The sequence below is a fragment of the Cervus canadensis genome, chromosome 21 (assembly GCF_019320065.1).
Source record: "Cervus canadensis isolate Bull #8, Minnesota chromosome 21, ASM1932006v1, whole genome shotgun sequence".
Lineage (NCBI taxonomy): Eukaryota > Metazoa > Chordata > Mammalia > Artiodactyla > Cervidae > Cervus > Cervus canadensis.
The window spans coordinates 13,372,936-13,400,332 of record NC_057406.1 but is presented as its reverse complement, the minus strand read 5'-3'; the positions used below and the strand labels follow the sequence as shown (position 1 = coordinate 13,400,332).

The window sequence follows — 27,397 nt, the reverse complement described above, 5'->3', positions numbered from 1 at the left end:
GAGCACTGATCTGAGTCTTATTTCTGACTTCGCTGGCTCCGGGCGACCTTAAATAACTCACCAGAGGGGGACAGTCACTTCTTAGAAGGTAAAGTTTGTTGGGGACCGACCGGGCTCTTGGTAGAAGAACAACCTGTGGCTGCATTTCTCTAGGAACACCTGACTTGACTGAGGGCCAAGAGGCAAGGGTTTGGGATGGGAAGGGAAAGGGATTGACCTGGTTCTTCCCCAGTCTCCCGCCACTCAGCACGTCCCCCTCCAGTTCACGTCTCTGAGTTCCAGGGAGTTGCCAGGCAGCAACCCAGTCCAGCAAAGCCCCAGCCCCGTGGGACTCGTGGTCCAGCAGGAGGACGTCCTGAACTGTCACAGGCTTTAGTAAAGGGGACGTTAAGGCTGCTTGGCAGCCTGTGACCAAGGATGTAGCCAATCCCAGGGGATCAGAGGAGGCTTCCCTGAGAACTGACGTCTGGACACACAGATCAGAAAGAGGGGCAAGTGCTAGTTAGGGGGACTCTGGGCCTGGCCACACCCCACTATGCCTCCAGGTTCCAGGAGATGAGGGACAGGTGTGGGTGTGGGCCAATGGAACATTCTTTATCCTTCGAGTGAAGATGGCAGGATCCAAGCCACTTCAAGAAACAGAATCTGTCACCCCAGTGCCTGCATCTGGCTTGGAGGTCTGGCCTCCAGGGGGCCAGGTCAGTGTGGAGGAGGGGGTGGGGGTGGAGAAGGAGTTTGCATGGTGACTGGGACATCAGCGGATGTTTCGGAGATTTTTATTCGACTTGGAATCCAGATGCTGATTATGCAGAGTTGTTCTTTCCTGTTCCTGGGCCTTTGCTTATGCCTTCCTCCCCCGCTCCCACTGCTAGCCCAGAAAACGCACGCACATTCCTCCTTCTACCTTCAGAGTCCCGTCTATCTGAAGCTTGGGCTCTGGGGTCAGATAACCAGGCTGAGCCCTGGTTCCATCTCCTGCCAGCTGTTTGACCTTGCAGAGGCAGAGGTTACTTCACCTCTTCATGCTGCACCTCTTTGTCTGTAAATGGGGATAATAACAGCGCCTAGGCTTCCCCAGTGGCTCAGCAGTAAAGAACCCGCTTGCCAATGCAGGAGACACAGGTTTGATTCCTGGGTTGGGAAGATCCCCTGGAGGAGGGAATGGCTACCCACTCCAGTATTTTTGCCTGAAGACTCCCATGGACAGAGGAACCTGGCAGGCTATAGTCTAGGGGGATCGCAAAGAGTCAGACACGACGGAGTGGCTAAACAACAACAGTGCCTACCTCCTGTCAAGAGCCGACTGGAGTGCTTAGGAGAATGCCTCAGGAAGGGTTATTGGGTGTTAACATTTAAGACCCAGAGCTCTTGGGAGCCTGACAGGTTCCACATTCGGAGTCCCGGGCATTCTTTTCTTCTTAGCACTTACTTGGTCAGTGCCCTTCAGCCAAATAGCCCCAGAAGCAGCCCTGAAGCTAAACAATCAGGGTTGTAGCCAGCGAGAGTCCAGACCTGGAGCCATGGGGAGTCCCAGCAAGCGGGGCTTAGGAAGAGCTTATTGAGGATTTGGGGGGAGCCTCTAAGGATGTGGGGCTCTGCCCAAGATTGGAGGCTGCCAGGAAGCAGGCAAGTCTGCAACTGGGCATTTCGATGGGTCTTATCTGTGGGAAAGGAAGACGAGCCGGAGGATGAGCTGGACTTGGTCACAGAGCAACAGATGCTCCTTTCGGCTAAGGGGTGGTGGTTTGGTATTCCATGGGTGGCTCACTGACCTTATTTTTATCTGTGCTTAGACACAGTTATGGAGTGAACTTGCTCTGTCTCATCTAGCCAGAGTCTCCTCATAACCTCTTCTGAGGTTGGTATTCTGCAGGTTTATCAGTTCAGTCGCTCAATCATGTCTGACTCTTTGCGACCCCACTGCAAGTTTGTGGCCACTTTCTAAATGTCAGAGGCTGCTCTCTTTTTCTCTCTAGACCCATTAATTATTTATTTGAACTAGTTTTTTCTTCCTCAAGAGAAATTATAAGTGAACATATTCATTCATGCAACAAAACAATAGCTGAATATCTATATGGACAATGTGCCAGGCAAGATACAGCGGTGAAAACCCGGCCTTCCTTCAAGGAGCTCCAAGTCACAAGTTAAGACTGAAAGACCGTCTGTGTCAGTCTATTTTGCTCATCAGCTTGCCACCAAGAAGTTTTCCATCCTGCCTGGAACTCCCAAACCCCTGCTCCCACGAGGCAGGGTTAGGAACTCAGTGTGAAGGTTGGACCTGCCACCGCTCCCTGTTCCTTGCACCCCTTGGACTGTGTCTGCCCAGGAAGGGCCCGGGGACTAGGTGTTCTGTGCGTGTTCCATGCTGTATCCACGTGTGGTCCACAATCAGGAGGGGTAAGGGAACTCGACATCCTCACATCTCAGCGCTGTGCGCATTCCTCTCATAGTTTTCTCAGAAGACGATTTTAATTCATCAAACTCCTTAATGTTGATTATCCTTTCTGAATGGCTTTGCTCTGTAGGGTGATTGTGTTTGGCTGGAGGTCAGAGACCACCTTACAGTTCAGCTCAGTCGCTCAGTCGTGTCCGACTCTTTGTGACCCCATGGACTTCAGCACGCCAGGCTTCCCTGTCCATCACCAACTCCCAGAGCTTGCTCAAGCTCACGTCCATCGCATTACAGGGGGTTCCTAATTAGACCAGCATCTGGGCGGTGAGATGCTATTGTAAGCAGTGGACACTAGAGGGCAGCATCTCACCCAGACTGTGCACAGCAAAGTCAGGCGCTGCGCTCCCAGCGCTAAACTGTGGAGAACAGGGGGAAAGGACCCCCCAGGAAGTTTCTGGTCTCCTCTGCTCAAGTCCATACAGGCCTGCATTCATCCCTTTTGTAATAATTGCTGGGAGAAGTGAGCCCCTTTCGAACAGTAACCTCTTAACATTTTGTTTATTTCTTTTTAAAGCAATTGCATTTTGTTTGAAGCACACAATGCAAGAACTCCCTACATCAGGTTCTTTAAAACATACACATCTTCTCTTCTGTTTTAGATACCACCAAAACAGTGTGATGGGGTATTATGTCTGAAGCCTGCCCGCGGAAAGGATGGGGGAAAAATTTCTTTGTCCCACTTTTTTTTTTTTTAATTGGCATCATGTCCAACAGGGGCTCAGTCAGTAAAGAATCTGCCTGTAATGCAGGAGACCCAGGTTTGATCCCTGGGTCGGGAAGATCCCCTGGAGGAGGGAATGGCAACCCACTCCAGTATTCTTGCCTGGAGAATTCCATGGACAGAGGAGCCTGGTGGGCTACAGTCCATGGGGTCGCACAGAGTTGGACACAACTGAAGCTGCTCGGCACAGCACACCTAACCTCTCTAAAAGATTTGCCCAGATAACCTTTTCCCATCCCATCACTGCATCTTTATTTTCTTTTCTCATATGAAATTTTTTGTCACCCAGCAAATAATTTCGGAGTACTTTCCGAGTCCATAAAGACAAAAATAGTTAACTCTTCAAAGCTTCCCTCTCCAGTCATCAAATTAAGTAAAATCACCATCTCTAATCCTATAACTTCTTTCTTGGCTTACTCCATTGCAAAGTCAGCACCTTAGGACATTCTGCATACGCTATGTTCTTTACCAAACGTGTGTCCAAAAGTTGGGCCTTAAACTTAGCTTAAAATGGGAATCTTTGACATATCAACACGTATTTCTTTTAACATTTTGAATATTATTTATTTACTTATTTGGCCGCACTGGGTCTTAGTTGTGGCATGTGAGACCGAGTTCCCTGACCAGGGATCAAACCCAGGCCGCCCGCATTGGGAGTGCAGAGTCTTAGCCACTGGACCCCCAGGGAAGTCCCAAAACACCCATTTCTGAAATCCCTCTCTCAAAGTGCAAGGAATTGAACTTGCTGCACTGCGAAATTTTAAAAGGTAAACTTTCACACTGTTCCTGTGAAATGGAGGTGGGGTGGAGGGTTAGGTAATAACCTGTCACTGCGAGGACAGGAAGTTGACTCCCGAGGTCACATGTCAGGGTCAGAGCTGGCGGAGACCCCAGACACAGGCTTTGTGGTCACCCGGCCAGTGATCTAGCTTTTCCTGCCTCTTTGTTGTAACGTGGCTGTCGTTGCCTGAGCTTGGCACTGATACCCTCCATTTGAAAAAAAAAAAATCTATGTATTATAAGATTAACATTTAAAAAATACACATGTTATGGGTTTAGCATTTTCTGTTTGTAAAGCAGTGTGCTGTCATAGAAAATTCAGGTGTCAGAGTCAGACCACCCTGTGTGACAGACCCAGCTTAGCCCCTTTCTAACCATGTGCCTGGGGGAAGTCACCCAGCTCCTCTGAGCTGCTGCTGCTCTGTCTTTTTTTCGGATTTGTGTATTTATTTATTTTTATTTATTTTTGGCTGTGCTGGGTCTTCATTGCCGCATGGGCTTTCTCTGGTTGCCACGAGTGGGGGCTGTGCTTGAGTGGTGCGTGGGCTTCTCATTGAAGTGGCCTCTCTTACTGAGGAGCACGGCCTCTCTTATGAGGAGCATGGGCTCTAGGGCACACCAGCTTCAGTAATTTGGGTGCTTGGGCTTAGTTGCCCCCTTGGCATGTGGAATTGTCATGGTCCAGGGGTCAAACCCATGTCCCCTGCACTGGCAGGCGGATCCCTAACTACCAGGACCGCCAAGGAAGTCCTCTTTGGCTTTTAATGCTGTTGTAAGTTATCAGAGACTGGGCACATGAAGGCGCTCGACACAGTGTCTGACGTATGTTGGCAGCTCCACTCTGGGGCCCGGTTTTATGGCTGGCTGAGTTCTTCCCAGAGGTGGGCGTCCATCCCTTTGGGCCAAGGTGGAGGCCCAGAAGGTCTGGGAGAAGTGACCTTGCGGAGCCCGAGTCAGAGCCCAACATAGACCTTCGCCTCTCAAAGAGCTTGAGAGCACGAGATGCAGGCGAGGAGACCTGAGGCACAGACAGGCCAAGCAGCACGGGAAGAATCCGTCTGTGATCTGGATGCCAGCCCACTTCCAGACAGTCCCGGCGTGCTGGGGGCAGAGCGCGTGGTGCGCCCGGGTAGAGGGATTTCAGACATTCCTTCCAGCCCGAGGACTCTCTGTTGAGAAGGCTTCGTATACTTTCATCGTCAACGATAATAGCAGTAGCACTTAATGCTTTGGCTTTTCCTAGGTGACCGTGGCCTGCTCTCAGGTCCTCAGTCCTTTAGTCACTCAGTCGTGTCCGACTCTTGGCGACCCCGTGGACTGTAGCCTGCCAGGCTCCTCTGTCCATGGGATTCTCCAGGCAAGAATTCTGAAGTGGGTTGCCATTCCCTTCTCCAGGGGATCTTCCCGACCCAGGGGATTGAACCCAGGTCTCCTGCATTGTAGGCAGATTCCGTACCATCTGAACCATTTTCTTCTCTTTTCTTCTGGCAGAACCTAGCTCGTTGCCTTCAATACTGGCACGTCTCTTTGTTGGTTTTAGAGTCACCTGCATTAACCCAGGTCTCATCTTGGCTCTTCCCCTACCTTGGCAGGCCACTTCCTCCCCCTGGGGCTCAGCTGCGTGTCTGTAGAACAAGGAGGTGGTCGAAGGCCCATTCCGGCTCCTGTCTTCTGTGAAACACAGCTCCCACTCTCTCAAAGCTGTTGAAAATAAAAGCAAGGTCACCTCTGCAAAGCAATTTATGTTCACAGCTCTCCGGCTTAGCATCAAACGTGGACCATAAAAAGGCAAGTAGAAGAAAACCAAATAAGAAGCAGCATATATTGAAATAAAGGGTGAAGTAGCAGAGAGCAAGGGTGTTTTCAGTGTAGCCAGAGCTGTTTGAGAGAATGTGGACCCTCTTGCCGGATGACCTTTGAGGGTCTGGTCCATTGTAATAAGAGGAATGATAGCACCAGGGGTGTGTTCTACTGTCACACAGGTTGTCTGCCACCCACGGGCAGGCAAGAACCTCAGGGGGGCTCTAGATTTTGAGGAATTTCCCCCAATGACTGAGGTCATGCAGGATAAGGTAGCTGGCACAACCCGGGGTGGTAAATCGCCACCTAGAGCGGAGAGAATACGGTGGCATCCCAAGTGGCTGACTTCATGCCTTGGTCTTCTACAAGAGAAAGCAAATTGCAGAGAAGTGAGATGGAGGGGCGTTCACCTCGAATCAACTCTTATGCACATGCACAGTTAAATCACTCAAAAATAAATGCCCTTCATCTTGATAACAATTTACACATCACAGCTATTTGGAAGCTGCTAATCAAGGGGAAAAACTCAGGATGGGAAACCAGGCATTTGCATTATTTAATGTGTAGCCAGTGCCACAGGTTTATGGTTCACTTACCTGCCAATGGCACAGTGTGCACTTTGGAACTCAGGGAAGATCAAAATCTATGTACTATCTGGACTAATATGGCAGTGAAGAAGCTTCAGAAATATACAGCAGTATGGGGCGGTGATTATTGCAGTAGCATTTGGGTTTCCCTGGTGGCTCAGCTGGTAAAGAACCTGCCTGCAATGTGGGAGACCTGGACTCAGTCCCTGGGTTGAGAAGATTCCCTGGAGAAGGGAAAGGCTACCCACTCCAGTATTCTGGCCTGGAGAATTCCATGGACTGTATAGTCCATGGGGTTGCAAAGACACAACTGAGTGATTTTCACTTTGGCAAATCTGAATAAAGTATTTGGGGTGGAAGTAATGAAACCAAACCCACCCACTCATTAGCCTTTAATTCACTCACATCCTAAAGAGAATAAAAAGAACTAAGAAGTTTTGGTAATATGAGGCTTCAGTTATTAAAACTACCAAATGAATGCTCAACATTAGAAACTGTTGATTGTTGCTTTAGTCGTTAAACATCACAACAAGGTCCGACTGTCCAGCAGAGAGAATTCTATTCAATGTCCTATGATAAACCATAATGGAAAAGAATATATGAAAAAAGACTGCTATATATGTATAACTGAATCACTTTGCCATACAGTAATAATTAACAAAACACTGTAAATCAACTATACTTCAAGAAAAAAAAAATGAAAAAAAAGATCGATTGGCCATCCACTGTATGCCAGGGGATAGCCATTCATTCACCTACCAGGCTGGTGCTAGGACCAACTTGAAAGATGAAGAATGTGTGGTCCTCACCTTCTGAGGTCTCTTGGTCAAGTGAAGAGATACACGGGTCAACAAATGAAAGATAACTCCGTGTGAAAGTGCTGATCAGAGAGATGAACTCACACATCCTGGGATATACAAAGGTGTCAGACGTGCCTGGAGAGCAGGTGGATTTAACTTGAGGGTGAGGCCACTTCCTACCTTAATCTTGTTGTTCAGTTGCTCAGTCAGTCGTGTCCAGCTCTTTGCAACCCCATGGACTGCAGCACGCCAGGCTTCTCTGTCCTTCAGTATCTCTTGGAGATTGCTCCAATTCATGTCCATTGAGTCGGTGATGCCATCCAACCGTCTCATCCTCTGTCTCCCCCCTCTCCTCCTGCCTTAGTCTTTCCCAGCATCAGGGTTTTTTCCCATGAAGGAAGGTATACAGCTGACCAAGTGAGAAAGGACAGTCCAGTCCAGGCAGACGTGAGCTTGGGCGAATGTACGGGGCTGGAAGGGACGGAGGTGGTCTGTGTCTGAGGAACAGTGTGCGGGCGTGGCAGCCACGTGTGCTAATCAGGAAGCAGAGTGGAACAGCTGAATCACAGGGGATGTGGCTGGAGAGAGGGCTCGGGCCAGGGTGGGAGGGGCTTCGTATTCTAAGTGAAGGAGATTGGATTTTGTTTGGGAAACTGACCAAAGTTCTTAGGAAGCTGAGGCACGGTCGGCGAGACTGGATAAACCGAGATGTTGTGGGTGGAGATCAAGAATACAGGCACAAGGAATTCCCTGGAGGGCCGGCGATCAAGGCTCTACGCTCTCAATGCCAAGGTTCAAGACCCCACAAGTCGGACATGCGGCCTCAGAAAAAGAGTATGGAGCACAGAGCATCCTTGGAGAATGTGGCGGACATCAGTGTTTTATTTACCATCTCTTGGGAACAGCAGACACACCTGGACGTACCTGTTCTCCCCTGTCCCAAAACTTCAATATGTCACCCTTCCCAAGAACTGCCTTTTAAATGTAAATTTAAAAATAATAAAACATTTAATAAAAAGCCATCTCCTTAGCTATAATGATTGATCCAAGGGTGGATACCAGATACAAGGTAGTTCAATCATATTATCTTATTGTCTTCACCCTGTCCGGAGTGTTTGATCAACATATGGGCATGTGACCCCAATCTGAGACCTTCCCTGATAATTCTGAATTTTGAATCATCACTAGGGGAAAGAGCTGTTTTTTTTTTTTTTTCCAATGGTGAATCTGTCAAGTTGCAAATTTAGCGATGCTAGTGGTTATGTCTCTAATATTTGGAAAAAAAAAACTGGCCTTCAGTAGAAAAAAGTTTAACCTTGGCAGAGACACAGATGTGAGGCCCAGAAGGAAGTTAGTTCTGGTGGTCTTTCAGCCTCTGGTTCCAGGCATCCCTGGAGTTAATTTCATCCCCTCCTGTCCTACAGTTTGGTTAACATGAACCCGTAAATTACCCTTTCTGCTGGAGGTAGTTGCTATTGGGTTTCTGACACTAGTAACCGAGAGTCCTGACTAATGAAGACAGGGAGATAATTAAGTCTGATCTTGATACATTGCCTTTTAAAAGACTCTTCTCTGGTTGGTGGTGGAGCTCAAGGGGAAGAGCAGGACCAGAGATAGAGACTCGAAGGTCATGTTTGGATTAGAGGTTGTCTGAGCCCTGGAAGTCCTGGAAGGAACAAGCTCACCTAAGTTAAGCGTAGGAAGTGATCTGAGGCCTAGGAGGCATTTTGAAGGATGCCAGCATCCAAGGGAACAGAGGAGGACCAGCTGTTTCACACCCAGGCCACTTCTGATTTCACCCAGCTTTTCCACTCTCACGGTCCTCCTTAGGGAGAAGGCCACGTCTAAGTCCATGAGGGGGTTGCTAGCTTCTCTTTTTTTCTATCTTTTCTTTATTGGCCATGCAGCATGTGGGATCTTAGTTCCCTGACCAGGGACCAGAGATCAAACCTGAGCCCCCTGCATTGGAAGCTCAGAGTCTTAACCACTGGACCACCAGGGAAGTTCCCTTTCTTTCTTTCTTTTTTATTTAACGCTGTAGGTCACATCTTTTGAAATCTACAACAGAGTAATTCTAGGTCTCCATCCCCCCAAAACTCTTCCTTTTATTTGAAACCTGTGATCTCATAATTTAGGTCTTCATCAGGGTTAAATTTCTCACTTCATTCAGCCATTGTTGTTCAGTCACTCAGTTGTGTCCAACTCTGTGACCCCATGGACTGCAGCACACCAGGCTCCTCTGCCCTCCACTATCTCTCAGAGTTTGCTTGAACTCATGTCCGTTGAGTTGGTGATGCCATCCAACTATCTTATCCTCTGTTGCTCCCTTCTCCTGCCCTGAATCTTTCCCAGCATCAGGGTCTTTTCCGATGAATTGGTTCTTTGCATCACATGGCCAAAATATTGGAGCTTCAGTTTCAGCATCTGTCCCTCCAATAATATTTAGGGTTGATTTTCTTGAGGACTTACTGGTTTGATCTCCTTGCAGTCCATGGGACTTTACTCATCTGGTAATGATCAGATTTTACTGAACCCTTCTGGTCTCTCTCATCTGTGGTTGTTCTGCAGATAATTGTGATTTTTGGTGTGCTCGTGAGAGGAAGTGAGCACGGGGTCTTTCTGCTCTAACATGTATACACACATCCTTCTGTATACTTTAAATCATCTCTAGATCACTTATAACACCTAAAATAATGAGCTGTAAATACAATGTAAATTCTATTTAAATAATTGCCAGCATGTGCAAAATTCAAGTTTCATTTTTTTGAGGTTTCTGGACTATTTTTTGCAAATATTTTAATCTACAGTTGGTTGAATCCATGAATGGGGAACCTGTGGATGTGGAGGGTGATGACTATCTGGGTGGAGAGCAAACTTCCCTTGCCCCCTAAACTGAGGTTTTAGAATGAACTTCTGTTCTGGGTTCACTCCTACATGATTATCTCTGTGTGTGTGTGTGTGTGTGTGTGTGTGTGTGTGCGCGTGCGCACGTGCACACACAATCATGTCTGACTCTTTGCAACCCCATGGACTGTAGCCCACCAGGCTCCTCTGTCCCTGGAATTTTCTAGGCAAGAATACTGAAGTGGGTTGCCATTTCCTTCTCCAGGGGATCTCCCCAACCCAGGGATCAAACCAGCATCTCTAACCTCGCCTCCTGCATTGGCAGATGGATTCTTTTACTGCTGAGCCACCTGAGAAGCCCATGTGTGTATCTACATACACCTATATCTGTACATGTATCTGTGTCTGTACCTATATCTGTACATGTATCTATGTCTGTACCTATGTCTATACATGTATCTATGTCTGTACCTATATCTGTACATGTATCTATGTCTGTACCTATGTCTATCAAGGAGGAAAAGCCCAGAAACATTAGTCTCTTTGATTTGTCTCCTACGATGGGATAGTGGATCCTGTTCACCAGGGTGAGAGAGACATGAATTGAATCGTATGAGGAGCTAAGTCCCCACTGTATCTGAGACCAGTCCTGGCGTCTGGCTGCCCAAGCCCAGCTGGCCCTATGCCCGCTCCTCCTCAGCCTGAAAAGAGCAGGCAGGTCTCCAGCTGTCTGGCAGCATGAGGGTCGCCAGGTGACCAAGGGGTGCTTGGAGCCCTGATACGTGTGTGTGTGTGTTACTGCCTGGCCCGCATGGGTCTCGGCACTGCATCCACCCGCAGAGCCCTTTTCCATCCCTTGCCATCTGGCCTCTGAATCACGGGCAGCAGGATCTCTGCCAACAGCCCGACGTGATGGTTTATGTTTCTCTCCTTCAGCTGATTTGTTCTTGTCTCGGGTCACTAATCCACTGCGAGAACTGGTGATCAGACGCCTGTCACAGAGGACCAAGGTTGTGATGGGTGTGGCTGCTACAGCAGAAAAAGCAAACTTAAAGCGTGTGGTGTGCACTACCCCGGGGCCTTGTGCATTGAATTCTCCCAGTGAGTTTCCTACTTTTTGACCAAAGATGTTGTTGGTCTTCTGAGACTCCTTTTTCAGAAACCTATAGATTCCTTCCTTGCCATATTCACCAGGAAAGTATAACTTAATTTACATACAGTTTTCTTGGATCTAATAAATCAGCTGAAAGCAGTTGTCTATGTTTTTCTCCTTCTGATTTACTTCACTCTGTGTGACAGACTCTAGGTCCATCCACGTCTCTACAAATGATCCAGGCTGAGTAATATTCCACTGTATGGAATGGAATATTCCATTGTATATATGTACCACAAATTCTTTATCCATTCATCTGCTGTCAGTGGACATCTAGGTTTCTTCCACGTCTCGGCTACTATAAACAGTGCTGCAGTGAACACTGAGGTACATGTGTCATTTTAAATTATGATCTTCTCAGGGTATATGTCCTTCTGTGGGATTGCTCGCCCCCACTTTGAAAGAATAATGAGTTTTGGGAATACACCCACCAGACTTCAGATCTCTGTGAGTGAGGCATATGCTATATGTCTGTATCTAGCACAATATGGTATTTAGCAATATAGACTCTGGAGCCAGGCATTCTGGGCTCACATCCTGCCAGGAGCACTTGCAGGCCGTGTGGCCCCTCTGTGCTTCAGCTGCCCCATCGGTAAAGCAGCACGGGTCTCCCAGCTGTGATGGCTGCATGGGTGAGGACAGCTGAGGGTCAGGACACCCCCTGGGCTGTGAGTACTGGACTTCAAACCCAGTGCCCAGCTCCTCCTGGGCTCAGCACAAGTCTGCGAATGAACAGCAGCAGTCTTTGGCTGCTCACCTGGCTGAATCCCCACAGGTATCCTTACCTCTGGATCAGAAAGGTAGGGACAGAGCTCTAGGGGGAAAAAAAGAGTGGTTGGAATGACTGGCCAGGGAGGCAGTGAAATATCTTTCTTTGAGGTTCTCCTAACAATCTTGACTCTCCTGGGTCGAGAAGGCAGGGGTGGAATCCTGTGTGTGAGGAGCTGGAGGCAGGGGAGGGAAGGGGCATATGAGCTCTCAAACAAGAGAAAGGATGGTCCTGACTCTGACCTCACGCAGGTCCACACTGGCAATAGCTGCTAAGCTCCACCAGAGGGCGCCCTGGGGTTAGCATCCTGGAGCCAGGATTAGCTCACACCCCTCCAGGGGGTCTCAGCGGGACTTCTCAAGGGCTGTTCTTGGTCTCTATTGAATCTTCACCTACTGGAGCCTTGGCATTGTCAGCACCCACCCTTCATTCTTTTCCTGTGACCCCGAGCCTCTGGTTAAGAAGATGTCCTGTATCAATTCACAATATTTAGAGGTCATGGTGAATGAGACTCTGAGATTCCTCAGAGGGGATTGTCTGGGGTCTTCTAAGCATTATGGATGTGGCAGAGCCGCTCAGTGTCAGCCTGTCTTTAATATATGTGTCTGTGTGCATGTACACATGTGCACGTATAGACTCGTGAATGTAATAGGTGATCATAGAGCCTCTTGAAAGTGAGAGGACAGTGAAAAAGTTGGCTTAAAACTCAACATTCAGAAAACTAAGATCATGGCATCTGGTCTCATCACTTCATGCAAATAGATCGGGAAACAGTGGAAACAGTGACAGACTTTATTTTGGGGGCTCCAAAATCACTGCAGATGGCGACTGCAGCCATGAAAGTAAAAGACATTTACCCCTTGGAAGAAAAGTTATGACCAAACTAGACAGCATGTTAAAAAGGAGAGACATTACTTTGCCAACAAAGGTCCATCTAGTCAAGGCTATGGTTTTTCCAGTAGTCATATATGGATGTGAGAGTTGGACTATAAAGAAAGCTAAGCGCCGAAGAATTGATGCTTTTGAACTGTGGTGTTGGAGAAGACTCTCGAGAGTCCCTTGGATTGCAAGGAGATCCAACCAGTCCATCCTAAGGGAGATCAGTCCTGGGTGTTCATTGGAGGGACTGATGTTGAAGCTGAAACTCCAGTACTTTGGCCACCTGATGCAGAGAGCTGACTCATTTGAAAAGATCCTGATGCTGGGAAGGATTGGGGGCAGGAGGAGAAGGGGACGACAGAGGATGAGATGGTTGGATGGCCTCACCGACTCAACGGACCTGAGTTTGAGTAAACTCCGGGAGTTGGTGATGGACAGGGAGGCCTGGCATCCTGCAGTCCACGGAGTCACAAAGAGTAGGACACGACTGAGTGACTGAACTGAACTGAGATGTACATGTACTTAGAAAATATAACATTTATGCTCATGTTCCCTTAAACTATAAAATGCTTTACTTCTCTTACTGCTTGAGACTTCTGGCTTGCTGTGTTCCCTCTACTTTCCCAAGACTGCAATCTCCAGAACTTAACTCATTACTGAACCAAACTCGGTCCATTCCTCTGAGTGCAGTAAAGTTGATCTGCCGACACCAGGTTGTAAAGAAGGAAAGGAGCGTTTATTGCAGGTGCCAAGCAAAGAGTCCAGGAAAGCTAGGTGCTCAGAACACCTGGACTCCTTAAAGGGTTTCTCAAGAAAGCACCTTTAAAGGCCAGGTGAGGGAGGTGAGGGTCCAGGGTATGTGATCTGCTCGTGTGGTTCTCTGATGGGCTGATGGTGGTACCAGGGTGGTGTCACAGGGGTGAACATTATCAGTCCTCAGCCTCCAGGAGGCCTGGGGGTATGTGTTCATGGTCATCAGGTAGTTAACATTTTCCATTTGGTGATGGTTTTAGCATCTGTAAAAAAAAAAAACTCAGGAAGTTTGAAGAGGGAAATGTAATAGGAAGATTTGTTCAATGTAGAAGAGACTGGCGCTATGGAGAGGGTGCCTGGAGAACTCTAAGGGGAAGAGGATGAAGGGAAAAGTGGACAAGGAAGAAGCTTAGGAACTCAGTAAAGAGCCTGCATGCCCGCGGGCCTCAGACCCCAGAGGGGAGGTTCCTGGGTCAGGGAGCACTCTGCCTGCAGCAAGGTGGTGGTGATGCTGGCGAGGATGAAGGTACCCAGAGCCGGTGGCCGAGGGCAGCCTGCCGACCCCCTGCAACACCACTGGGGTGTCTGCATGCTGCCGCTCTGAAAAACAGACACAGGGAAGGGGGAGAAAAAAGCCCTTCTTTCTCTCCCAGCCATGCATTGCCCTGCCCACGCTCCTATTGTCCAGCCTCAGGGCCAGCCAGCTGGCAACGGGAAAGCTAGCCTGCAGAGTCCAGCTCCAGTATTACAAAGCGGGAGAAGGCTGGGGGAGGCGGGTGGAGCTGCAAGACGTGAAATTAATAACTGGCACAGATGGAAAGTACATTTTTTCATCCCCAAGGATGGAAGGAAGCCCAAAACACCATCATGCAAAAGGGAGATAGATTGACTCAGAAAGGCATTTGCACCTAAAAACCGATGGTTTAGGTGAAAACATCTCTTGGAGCAGAGGTATGAGATGCATCCTGTTTGCTGCCAAGGTACTGGGTAAGCAAGACAGGGTGTTATAAAGCCTATTGTGCAAAAAATGTGCAGAACGCTGAGGGCTCTTCAACTGAGCAAATGCCCAATACGGAGTTGATATAGCTGAGAAACACATTCTAGAAGAAATGGAGTCAAAAGTCAATCATTGAAAGATCACTCTTCAGGGAGGCTCTTTATTACTTTCAAAAATGGTGATAAACTTTTTCTGTGCAAAATAGCATTTACCATCTCCCTCCCAACCTGAGCTCTTGATATTCCTGGAGAGTCTAAGACTGAGGTTTGTAGGATCTGGGGCACAACCTTGGTGAGCCGTGAAGCCCCCTCTCCCTGCCAGAAAGGAGTGGGTCTGAGGGTGAAGAGTGGGAAGGGTTCTTTCCATGTGACGGAGAGGCAGTCAGGGACCTGTCCAGCCCGGTCTGTTGCCTGCATTTGTGACATGGTGACCGATCCCTGCAGTCAGCAGTTCCTCCTCTCTCCCCAGAACCCTGACTTTCCTGCCTCCATCACAGCTTCTCTAATTGCAAAGTGTCCTTCCTGATTTGCTCTCTAGACAATCATGTCTGTTCTGCAAAGTGCTGACTCCCAGCCTTGCTGGACAAATTGAACACATCGCTCTTGGAAATGCCGATGCTGCCAAGGTCAGTCCAAGGGTCCCTCTTCTCCATTGGAAGGCTGCCTCACCTCCTGTCCATCCCAGGGTGGTGAATCTGAGTATGTGTGGGGCATCGACCCCCAGCTGCACCAGGCCCACATGGGCTGAGTTAGGCCTCGAGCCCTTCTCTAAGTGTGATAGAGAATCTGCCTGCCAACGTAGGAGCTGCAGGAGATGGGAGTTCGATCCCTGGGGTGGGAAGATCCCCTGGAGAAGGAAATGGCAACCCAGTCCAGTATTCTTGCCTGGAGAGTCCCATGGACAGAGGAGCCTGTCAGGCTACAGTCCATGGGGTCGCAAAGAGTCAGACACAACTGAATGACTTAGCATGCACACACGTGCATTACACGGTATGTACATTTGGAAAAACTCACTTTGTACATACAAAAAAACAGGTATGTACATTTGGAAAAACTTAAGCTCTATAAATTTAATTGTGTGTAAATTATTCCTCAATAAAATTTTCTTTAAAGTTAAAAAATGCTTTCATAGACATTATTCTGTTTGTTCTCCACAACAGCCTGAGAGAGGAATGCAGTGAAAATTCTCCCCATTTCATGTTTCAGAAGCCCAATGTTCAGATAAAAAGTTCTATGAGTTGCCTGAGATCTCACAACTGGGATGAAACTCAGTCTTTTACTCATGTTCCATTTTTTCTATTACATGTACTACTTAGTGGTTTCAGCTGCACCATGAAACAGGGTATAAATTGGTTCTTTTATAAATAAGTGAATGGAATACAAGGTTCCAGAGCCAAACCAAACCTGCAAGTTTCCTGACACAGTGGACTAAAATAAGAACTGGGGCATAAAGAGGCTTCCTGGTTGGTTCAGTGGTGAAGAGTCCGCCTGTCAGTGCAGGGGACACAGCTTCAATCCCTGGTCTGGGAGGATCCCACAGGCTGCAGAAAAGCTAGGCCTGTGTCCCACAATTAACTGAGACTGTGCTCCAGAGCCCAGGAGCCACAACTGCTGAGCCCACAAGCTTCAGCTGCTGAAGCCTGGACACTGGAAAGTCCGTGCTCTGCAACAAGAGAAGCCACTATAAAGAGAAGCCTGCCCAGCAATGAAGACCCAGCACAGTCAAAAATCAATTAAATAAATAAAACTGGACATAAAAATATCCTCTACAGTGATCATTCACATGGTCATACATGATATTTACTTCAAAAAATTTTAAATTAAAATATGGTTGGTGTATTAATACCATAACATGTTATTTGCAGGTGTACGGCGCTGTTGTTTTTGTTCAGTCACTCAGTTGTGTCTGACTCTTTGTGACCCCATGGACTGCAGCACGCCAGGCTTCGCTGTCCTTCACCATCTCCTGGAGCTTGCTCAAGCTCATGTCCACTGAGTTGGTGATACCATCCAACCATCTCATCCTTTGCTGTCCCCTTTTCCTCCTGCCTTCAATCTTTCCCAGCATCAGGGTCTTTTCTAATGATTCAGCTCTTTGCATCAGGTGGCCGAAGTATTGGAGCTTCAACCTCAGTCCTTCCAACGAATATTCAGGGTTGATTTCCTTTAAGATTGACTGGTTTGATCTCTTTGCAGTCCAAGGGACTCTCAAGAGTCTTCTCCAACACCACAGTTCAAAAGCACTAGGTAGTAATTTAATATTTGCATATTTTATGAAATGATCACTGTGATAAGCCTAGTAACCATCTGTCCCTGTGCAGAATTATTATAATACGTTATTTGCCATATTCCTCATGTTGTATATTATATCCCCACAGCTTATTTATTTTATTGACTTCCCAGGTATATCCATGGTTAAGAATCCACCTGCAATGTTGGAGATATGAGTTTGATCCCTGGGTAGGGAAGATCCCCTGGAGAAGGAAATGGCAACCCATCCCAGTATTCTTGCCTGGGAGATTCCATGGACAAAGGAATCTTGAAGGCTATAGTCTATGGGGTCACAAAGAATTGGACTTGATTGAGCTTCTGAGCACATTATTTATTTTATAACTGGAAGTTTGTACCTTTTAATCTCCTTCACCTATTTCATACCCCTTCCATCCCCTTCTCTCTGGAAACTGCCTGTTTGATCTCTGCTACTAGGAATCTCTTTCCATTTTCTTTTGTTTTGTTTTTTAGATTCCACATCAAGTGAGATCATTCAGTATTTGTCTTTGTCTGACTTATTTCACTTAGCATAACATCCTCTAGGGGCCTCCCTGCTGACTCGGTGATAGAGAATCCACCTGCCAAAGCAGGAGACACAGGTTCAATCCCTGGGTCGGGAAGATCACCTGGAGAAGGAAATGGCAACCCACTCCAGTATTCTTGCCTGAGAAATCCCATGGACAGAGGAGCCTAGCGGGCTACAATCCATAGGGTTGCCAAAGAGTGGGAGATGACTTAGAAACTAAACAACAATATTCTCTCGATCCATCCATTTTGTCACAAATGGCAAGGTTTCATTTTTGTCAATGTCTGAGTAATATTCCATTGTATATGTACACACCTAATATGTCCAGATATATGTATATGCACATATATATGTATGCGTGGATACATATGTATGTGCTGCCCCGGTGGCTCAGTGGTAAAAAACCCGCCTACAGTGCGAGAGCTACAGAAGACAAGGGTTCAATCCCTGGGTCGGGAAGATCCCCTGGAGGAGGAAATGGCAACCCACTCCAGTATTCTTGCCTGGAGAATCCCGTGGACAGAGAAGCCTGACTGATAACAGTCCGTGGGTTTGCAAAGAGTCAGACACAACTGAAGAGGCTTAACACTGCATATGTATGTACATATCATGTGCATATATTTATTTTGTTGTCTTTTTCATAATGGCCATTCTAACAGGTAGGAGGTTCTCTTTGTGGTTTTACTTTGCGCTTCCCTGATGATTAGTGATGTTGAACACCTTTTCATGTCTGTTGGTCATCTGTATGTCTTTGGAGACATCTATTCAGGTGTTCTGCCCAGTTTTTAATTGTTGGGCAGTTGTTTGTTTTTTGATATTGTCTTGGATGAGTTCTTTGTATATTTTAGGTATTAACACCTTATCAGGTATATTGTTTGCAAAAATCCCCACCCATTCAATAGTCTGCTTTATGTTTTATTGATAGTTTCCTTCACTGTGCAAAAGCTTTTTAGTTTGACACAGTCCTATTTTATTTTGCTTTTGTTTTCCTTGCCTGAGAAGACGTATCCAAAAAATACTGCCAAGACCAGTGTCAAAGAATGTACTGTGTATGTTTTCTTCTGGCAGTTTTACGGTTTCAGATCTTACATTTTTGTCTTTAGTATATTTGAGTTTATTTTTGTATATAGTGTGAGAAAGTAGTTCAGTTTGATTCTTTCACATGTAACTGTCCAGTTTTCCCAGTAGCACTTATTAAAGAGGCTGTCTTTTCCTCATCGTATATTCTCATCTCCGTTGTCTTAGATTAATTGACCGTAAGTGCATTGGTTTATTTCTGGGCTTTCTCTTCTGTCCCACTGATCTATGTGTCTGTTTTTGAGCCAGTGCCATACTCTCTTGATTACTCTAGGTTTATACTATAGTCTTGGATCTGGGAGACTGATTTCCTATAGCTCCGGTCTTCTTTCTCAAGATTGTTTGCTGTTGGGGGTCTTTTGTGTTTCCATATAAATTTTGGAATTGTTTGTTCTGGCTCTGTGAAAAATGCCATTGTATTTCAATAGATATTGCTTTGAATACATAGATTTCCTTGGTGGTATGGTCACTTAACCATACTGATCCTTCTAATACAAAAACACAGTACATCTTTTCATCTGTTTGTGTTGTCTTCAGTTTCTTTCATCAGCGTCTTATATTAATAGTTTTCCTAGTACCGGTCTTTTATCTCCTGAGTTAGATTTATTCCTAGGTATTTTATTCTTGTTGATGTGACTATACACAGGGTTTTTTCTTAATTTCTCTTTTGGATGGTTTGTTATTATCATATAGAAATGCCACACATTTCTGCATGTTAATTTTGTATGTTGCAACTTCAGTGAATTCATTGGCCAGTTCTAATAGTTTTGGCGCTGTGTCTCAGGGATTCTCTATATACACACAGGATCAAGTCTTCTGAGAGCATCACTATCATTAATCGGCTTCTTAAAAAGATTGCTTTGGTGTGAGTTCCAGCTTTGCCTGCTCAGCAGTTTATATTTCTGGGAAAACTTGAGGAAGTGTCCGTTTCTGCTTCTGTCTCCCTGTAGAGGGCACTCTTCTCATCCCAACCCAGGTTTCAAGGTTTCCAAAAATGCCAAGGAGGAAGATGGCACAGACATTGTCATGCATTCTTGATGCGAAGGTTCCCACACAAGAAATCTCCCCTCCTTCTTTTCATCCTCCTTCCTTCCTTCATCTCGTTCAGCAAAAAGTTTTGAACACCTACTATGTGCAGGGCATTGAAAGTGTGAATGACATGATCCTTCAGTTACACCTAATAACAGAGATAGATGTGTACCCAGACAGTCAAAACACAATTTAAAAAAATGTTTATTTATTTTCAGCTGGGTCTTCATTGCTGCTTGCAAGCTTTCTCTAGTAGCAGTGAGTGGGGGCTACTCTCTAGTTGCTGTACATGGGCTGCTCATTGTGGTGACTTCTCTTGTTGTAGAGCATGGACTCTTGAGAGCAGGCTCAGTAGTTGTGGCATATAGGTTTAGTTGCCCTGTGACATGTGGGATCTTCCTGGACCAGGGATCGAACCTGTGTCCTCTGCATTGCAAGGCAGATTCTTAACCACTGGACTGCCAGGATATCCCTCAAAACATGATCTCAAAGTGCTGTGACAGGAGAAGAGGTTGAGGACCCTATAAGAAAAGGTTAGGTCTAGGTTGTGAAGGGACTTGTATAACATCTAAGGTGCTAGATTTTCTCAGGGTAGGGTGGGCAGGAGAACCTTAGCAGGGAGGTGTCAGGAACCCACTGAGTTTGGAGAGGTCACCCTGGTCTCAACATGAAGGATGGATGAGGACTGAGAAGATCAGAGCCCCCTTTGCTGGCTGTGTCCCTCCTTCTCCTGACCTCAGATCCTGGAGGGTCACAAGTCTCCATCCTGGGCATTCTCATATCTGCCTTTATCTTCTCTTTCCTCCTATAGCTGCAACCCCTCTGCTGCTGCCAGGTAATCTTTCATGTAGATTTTAGTCTATTGAGCAATGACTCTCAGTTTCACATCTCCAGCCAAGACCACTCTCCTGATCCACAGTATCCTGCATCTGAAAGCCTTCTTGGCCTCCCCTGGACTGTCTTAACCTGCTCTTCCCCCTTGTTTTTCCCAGCATAGTAAATATCACCACCATCCACCAGTGAGTTACTTTTAAAATCTCCAGAATCACGTGACTTTCCCAGATCCTTCATACACTTTGAGCCCAGGTAGTGAAATTGACCGAAGTTAAGGCCTGGAGAGTTTTAACGGTGGATAGGACTTCAGACATTGATCAGCCCAGCAGAGGGAAAAAATGTCCACATTCAGCAGAGCCTGCCAAGTGGCTGAAGCGGAAAAAGGACCCAGGGGATGTCTAGCTCATTAAATCCACTGAGCACCCTGGAATCTGATCTCAGTTTCTTCAGAATGCTGGTGGCCTGGGCCTTGCTGGCTGGTCCTTGTCTCTGTATTAACTGAGCTTAATTGTCCAGCTGTCACAGTCGGTGGCCAGCCTTATCCTTATGCATTTGGGGCTGATCTAGCTGTTGCTGTGGGATTTACGCAGCAGTGAGTACCTTTAGCAAGACATGCATTTTGTGCTTTTAACGACTCTCCCAGCCTCCTCCCAGCCACCCTCACCATACCTGAGACTCTGAAAGGCAGTTGTCTGATCTATATCTCCCATCCCTCCAACCCTCTTTCTGAGATAGGAACCCCGGCCCTCCCTCTTCCCTTTCTGCTCCTGTCACAGGACTTCTGGCCTCAGAAGGAATTTTGTATTCATGGCAGCGGCAGCCCAAGTTGTCCAGGGAATGACCCCCCCCAGAGGAGAGCCCGGTAAAGACTTCGCATATTTGTCAGCCTTCTAAACTCTTCTGACAACCTGCCCGAGGCTGCCTGGTTACTCCACTTAAGAACCTTTGTCTGGAACAGTGGAATTAATAGCGCTTGCATAGATCTTGAAGCAGTGCGGGCACACACACAATGGGTGTTGGCCTCCCATTGTGCTAGCGGTGGGGACCAGCCTGCCTGGTACCTGAAACACGAGGGACCACAGATGTAGGAAGGCCATCCTCACTTTCAAAGCTGCAGAAGAGACGGACTTCTGAGTAAACCACGCCCAGGGCATCTCTCCGGCAGGCCAGTTCTTATCCTCGACATCCATACATGGCTCTGGCCACCCCAGACCCCAAGAGACAAGAGTTCATTTCCCATTCATGGCCTGCTGGGGCCCACTGAGCTTCAGTCTTAGGCTGGATGGAGCCTAAGAGTTACCCAGGACAGCCATCCATATTTTGTGACCATAGGGGTATGCTTTCTGGATTTGACTTATGGATCTGGTCAGGGTGGAGCCTGAGTCTGCATCTTCATCATTTCAGTGTCTTTTGAGTCATAGAAGGTTCACATTGCACGTCCAGAAATGAATTAAAATCTTCCCTGGGAGTCATGTCCCATGTGATTGGACTCCAACTTATATTCATAAATACATGTGCTGCTGCTCCCTGATACTTATTCTGTGTTTTAGCAAAATGATATGGTCCTTTGCTCACATACACCATTTCTGAAAGCCGCATCTTCCAGGCACGTATCTTTCCTTGTGGTCCGGCAGCTGTCACTCACAGTTACATCCATCCTTAAAGCCTGATTTCAGCCACACTTTCTCCATAAAGGACTTTCTTGGCTCTTCCCCTCAAAGATTTCTCCTTCCTCTATGCCCTGATGGCTCAGTTGGCATCACTGTGACCACGTTAGTGACTACTTTAGGTATTTGTAGGTACCTTGTTTGCCTGCTGCTGTGATTAGATTGTAAACTCTCTAAGGATGGGCCATTCTCCGCCACCTCCATAGCCCCATCTTGTATCTGAGAGAGCCTTTTGCACAAGCTGGGAGCTCCATAAACATCTGTTGTGAAATGAATGTGAATCAAGAAATGAGCAGTTAAGGAATTTTGGAAAACTCAGCTGGTGATGGAGTCCAGAGTAAATGAGAAAGTCAAGAGCAGGAAATGTGCTGGTTTGATCTCTCTTCGGAAGAAGCCAGCTGCATCCCCAATGAAATTCTCTCCTTTAAAAAAAAAAAAAGGAAAGAAAAAACTAAAAGCGGCAAAGTTGGCAGAGGAAGTGATAACATCACCTTTCATTCCTTTCATTCCTTCACAGATGTGTCCCTCAACTAAAACTAGAAACATCAGATGACTACATCTCCAGGCCTCATCTTCCACCTAAGTTTACCAGAATGTACACACACACACACACTCCTTCCTGGGGGACAAGCATCAAGTATGTTTTAAGTGCTTGTAAGTATTCTTAGTGGGACAGAAAGTGTCACCAACTTATGCAAGTATAGAGTATTAAGGTACATTTTAGTTCTTTTGAGTGTATAAAGGCCAAGACTGTAGATACGTATTTATCTTTGTTAGATTTATAATAAATCCATGTGGACTGTCACCGGTAACAGGAGTGCCACCATCCTGCGATGCTCTAAAGTATTGAGCAGGTGGCTGACATCTGGCATCATGTCCCAGAGCTCATAACAGTGAAAGCCAAGAGTCCAGGGACACTGGACCACAGGAAAGGCGTGACCTGACCAGGACTGGATATGGCCGGGCCCACCTGCAGTCAGCCAGGGTGGTCCAGGGGGAGGGAGAGGGAATTTATGTCATTGCGGGATATTGTTGTTTGTCCTTGTTGTCTGTCTCTCCTGTCATCTTCCAAAGGGCTCATCTCTCTTGCTGAATTGACCCTGAGCATCAGACTTTATGTTTACAGATTTATTGATGTGTAATTTACATACCTTAAAATTCACTCCTTGTGAGTATATGATTTAATTATTTTTAGTCAATGCATAGAGTTGTACAACCATCACCATGAGCCAGTCTGAGAACTTTGCCATCATCCTAAAAATTTCTATCAAGTTCATTTGCAGTCAACACCGACTCCCACCCCTTAGTCCAGGTAGTCACGAATCTGCTTTCTGTCTGTAATCTTTCTTTTCTGGACATTTAATATAAATGAATCATATAATATACATAGGCTGTGCAACTGGCTTCTTGAAGCATGATTTGTTTAGGCTCATCCATGCTGTAATAAGCACTGGTATCTCATTCCTTTCTATGGCTGAATAGTATTCTACTGCGTGGATATTCCACATGGAGTTTATCCATTCAGCAGCTGGTAGGCATGTGGATTATTTCCAGTTTGAAGTGATTATCAATGATGCTGCTGTGAACATTCACTTACAAGTCTTTGTGAGAACATGTCTTCCTTTCTCTTGGGTAGATTCCTTAGAGTGAATTTGCAGGGTTTGGATAACTTTTTGTTTCACTTAAAGAAATAACCGTTTTCCCAAAGTAGATATACCATTTTCATTCCTGCCAGGAATTTTTTTAAAAAGTGGGTTGTCTTATTATTGAGTTGTAAAAGTTCTTTTTGTATTCTGGATACAAGTCCTTTATCAAGTACATGTTTTGCAAATATTTTGTCCCAATCTATGGCTGGATTTTTCCATTTATTAAGGTTATTTGTTGAAGCACAAAGGTTTTTTTGTTTTTTGTTTTTTTTTAATTTTTTTTGTTCCAAACTTTAAACCTTTTATTTTGTACTGGGGTATAGGTGATGTGTTGTGATAGTTTCAAGTGAACAGCAAAGGGACTCTGCTATATGTATACAATGTATCTATTTTCCCTCAAACTCCCCTCCCATCCTATCTGCCACATAACATTGAATATAGAGTTCCAACTGCTACACAGTAGATCCTTGTTGGTTATCCATTTTAAATATAGCAGTGTGTAGATGACCTTCCCACTTTATCCATTTTTTAGTGACTCTTGTTTTGGAACCATAAAGATTTTCACAAGATTTTTCTCCTATGTTTTCTTCTACCAGTTTTATAATTTTAGCTCTTTTACTTAGCACTATGACCCATTTTGAGTTAATTTTTATGCATGATTGAGAGAAGGATCTAGGTTGTATATATCCCTTATCCCAGCTCCTGTTGCAGCAAAGATGACAATATCTCCATCGAATTATCTTGTTACTTTAGTTGACAGTCAGTGGATCGTAAATGTAAAGTTTTATTTCCGGACTTTTAATTCTGTTCCAGTAATCCATACACCTGTCTTAATGCCAATATCACATTGCCTTGATCACTGAAGCTTCCTAATATATTTTGTAATCATGCATTGGAAACCCTCCAATATTCTTTCTTCTTTTACAAAATTTTCTTGGCTACTCTAGATCTTTGCATTTTTCCATATGCAATTTTAGGATCAACTTGTCATTTCAACCAAAAAATCAATTGAGAGAGAAATGACATCTTAACAACATTGTCTTCCAATCCATGACTATTTCATCTTCATTTATTAAGATCTTACCTCAGAGTTAATTAACTCTTTTCCTAGAAGTTTCCTAAGATGAAAACTTAGGTTATTGATTTTTGATCCTTCTTCTTTTCTAATATATGCATTTATCCTATAATTTCCATCTAAGCACTTCTTTCACTGAATTCGACAAATTTTGATAAGGTATATTTCCTTTTCATTTAGTTTGAAACATCTTAAAATTTCTGTAGCTCCTGCTACATGAGCTCCTCCTTGTGTTTTTCTGCTCTTTTGGTTGAAACCTACTGTTAGGATCCTGTTATGTGGATGGTGGTGGTAAAGTGCTGGGGAGGGGAAGCATCCTATATAATCTTATGATAAAAGTCTCAACCTTTTCATGCACCTTAGTCTCTGGGCTATGCCCTTCAGAACTTTATCTTTTCCCCCCTTTATTTATTTTTTAAATGGAATATAACTTGATTTACAAGGTTGTGTTAGTTTCAGGTGTATAGCAAAGTGATTCAATTATAAGATATATATTATAGCTGAAATGCCATGGGCCAATAAGACCGCCACTCTAGACTGATAAATCTGAGACTGAGCTGGGCAGTGCATTCAAATGTACAGGTCTTTTTTGCCCCCAAGTCTGCCGAGGCTTCTGTTTTCCATCAAGCCTTTGCATCTCCACTGTGCGTGTGAGCAGGTTCCATTGACCAGGGCTGTGTGGGCGGCATGGGCTGCTGTTGTCTATATAGTGCTTGCGACCTCGGTCAGCCCATGACATGTGGAGGGTTTATCCATCTCCCCAGGGCTGGTTCACCTCCCTCAATTTCCCGTTAAATCTCCAGGTCATCACTGGTCCGTTGCTCCCCAATTTCAAGCTCTCAGAGCTGCCAGCCCTCCCTGTCCCCTTGTTTCTGAGATTGCCATTTAAACTGACACCTCCAAATGAAGAGAGACCACTCTGGCTGTGACAAAGCGCTGCTTGGTTTTCCCAACCTGCCCTGGTGGAGTCATCAAACAGCAGAACTGCGGGGGATGGGAACAGCTCCAGGCAAGAACACAAATTCAGTCGTTTTCACAGAACAAACTTGTCTCAGTTTGTTTGTGTGTTTTCAACCAATTTCCAGAGGGCTGAAATGGTTGTTTCTGACAGTTCTGACCAAGCTTTATAGTTGCTTTTTGGAGAAAGCGTTTATCAAACTCTTCCTATTCTCATGCTGAAAGTTCCCCTGCGGGCGGGAGGTTTTTATTGTGTGTTTTCCAAGACTGGTGATGTGATGTTTGGGGAGGTTGGAGCTCTGGGCTGAAAGATTTCCGATCTGGACCCTGCCACTGACCAGTCCTTGCCCTCTGCCCCGTTTCTTTAGCAGACAAGCAATGGGAGTGGACAAGGTGATGCCATTTTGAAGATGTTAAGTTTCTAATAGAATTCAGCTCATAAATATACACAGTGGACCTCAGAAGATTAATTGGTTTCACCCTTTCCCTGATCTTGATGGCATTTTTATGTCAAATTTTCTCTCCAAGGAAGGTTATGTATGTGTATATTTTCTTCTATGAAGCAGCAAGTTCTTTGACTCTGGTAGAAAAAGAAGGTCATTGATTTCTTTTTCTTCCTTCTCTTCCCTCCCCTTCCCTCCTCTTTCTTTCTACCCTCCCCACCCCCGACCCTGCCTTTCTTCCTTTGTCTCCCTCTCTCTCCTGTGTTCTGCCATGCTACCACTGTGAGCCCTGACTTAGTCCCAGGCTGTGGACTAGGCGCTATCTACGTGAATTATCAAGTTTACCCCCACCCAAGACAACTTCATTGGGTCGGTCCTTCTTTAAGGACATTCGACAGATGAGGAAATGAGATCAGAGAGACTTCGCAGCTTGCTCACGGTGAAAGAGTTATTTCGTTTCTGCCTCTCTTCCCCTCCCTGGCACTGACTCCACAAATAAACTGGTTCTAAGGCAGCGGGGTTGATCAAGTCTCTGGGAGATGTGGTTGGGAGTCCGGGCGGGGCAAGGATGCTCCTCCCAGTCCTGAGATGAAGGCGAGGCCTTCCTTTGAGAGCTGGATCTGGCCCTGAACTTTGGACGGAGACTGTAAGGAGGGCCCTTTGAGTGGGGAAGCAAAGTTAACACAACATTGTGGCTGGAGTCCCAACAAGGTGCTCTCAACAGCCTGCTGGGGGTGAGCCCCAGGAAGTAGGCTCACAGGTGCTGAGGGCTTTGAAGGCCAGGCTAAAGGTTTCCCTCCATGGGTCAGTGGTAAAGATTCTGCCTGCCAATGCAGGAGACACAGGAGATGTGGGTTTGATCTCTGGGTCAGGAAGATCCCCTGGAGGAGGAAATGGCAACCCACTCCAGTGTTCTTGCCTGAAAAATCCCATGGACAGAGGAGCTGGGCTGGCTATAGTCCAAAGGGTTGAAAAGAGTTAGACACAACTGAGCACACACACTAAAGGTTTTGGATTTTATTCTGAAAGCACAGAAGAGGTGCCCATGGAAGGTTTGTGTGTGTGTGTGTGTGTGTGTGTGTGTGTGTGTGTGCAGAAAAGGGGCAGTCTAGACTGTGCTTTGCCTTTGTCATCATCTGGCCATCCTTTGTAGGGAGTATTGGGTGCAGGGGAAAATAAAAGTATGAAGTCAAGGGTATCACCCAGAAAGAGGTGAGAAAACCTGAGCTCAGGGCATAAACCAGGAAAAGAGACTATGGGGAGGCCAAAGTCACTCCCGAGGAAGTCCACAGAAATTAGGAGGACTTGCAACCTCTTGAGTCAGTAGCAAAATCCTAC

General features: G+C 46.1%; 1 protein-coding gene across 1 annotated transcript in view; it reads left to right on the top strand.

The window, feature by feature from the left end:
* The window catches only part of CRACR2A (calcium release activated channel regulator 2A), a 153,813-nt gene that overhangs the window by 2,009 nt on the left and 124,407 nt on the right, over positions 1-27,397 (top strand). The gene's annotated exons all lie outside the window — the stretch shown is intronic.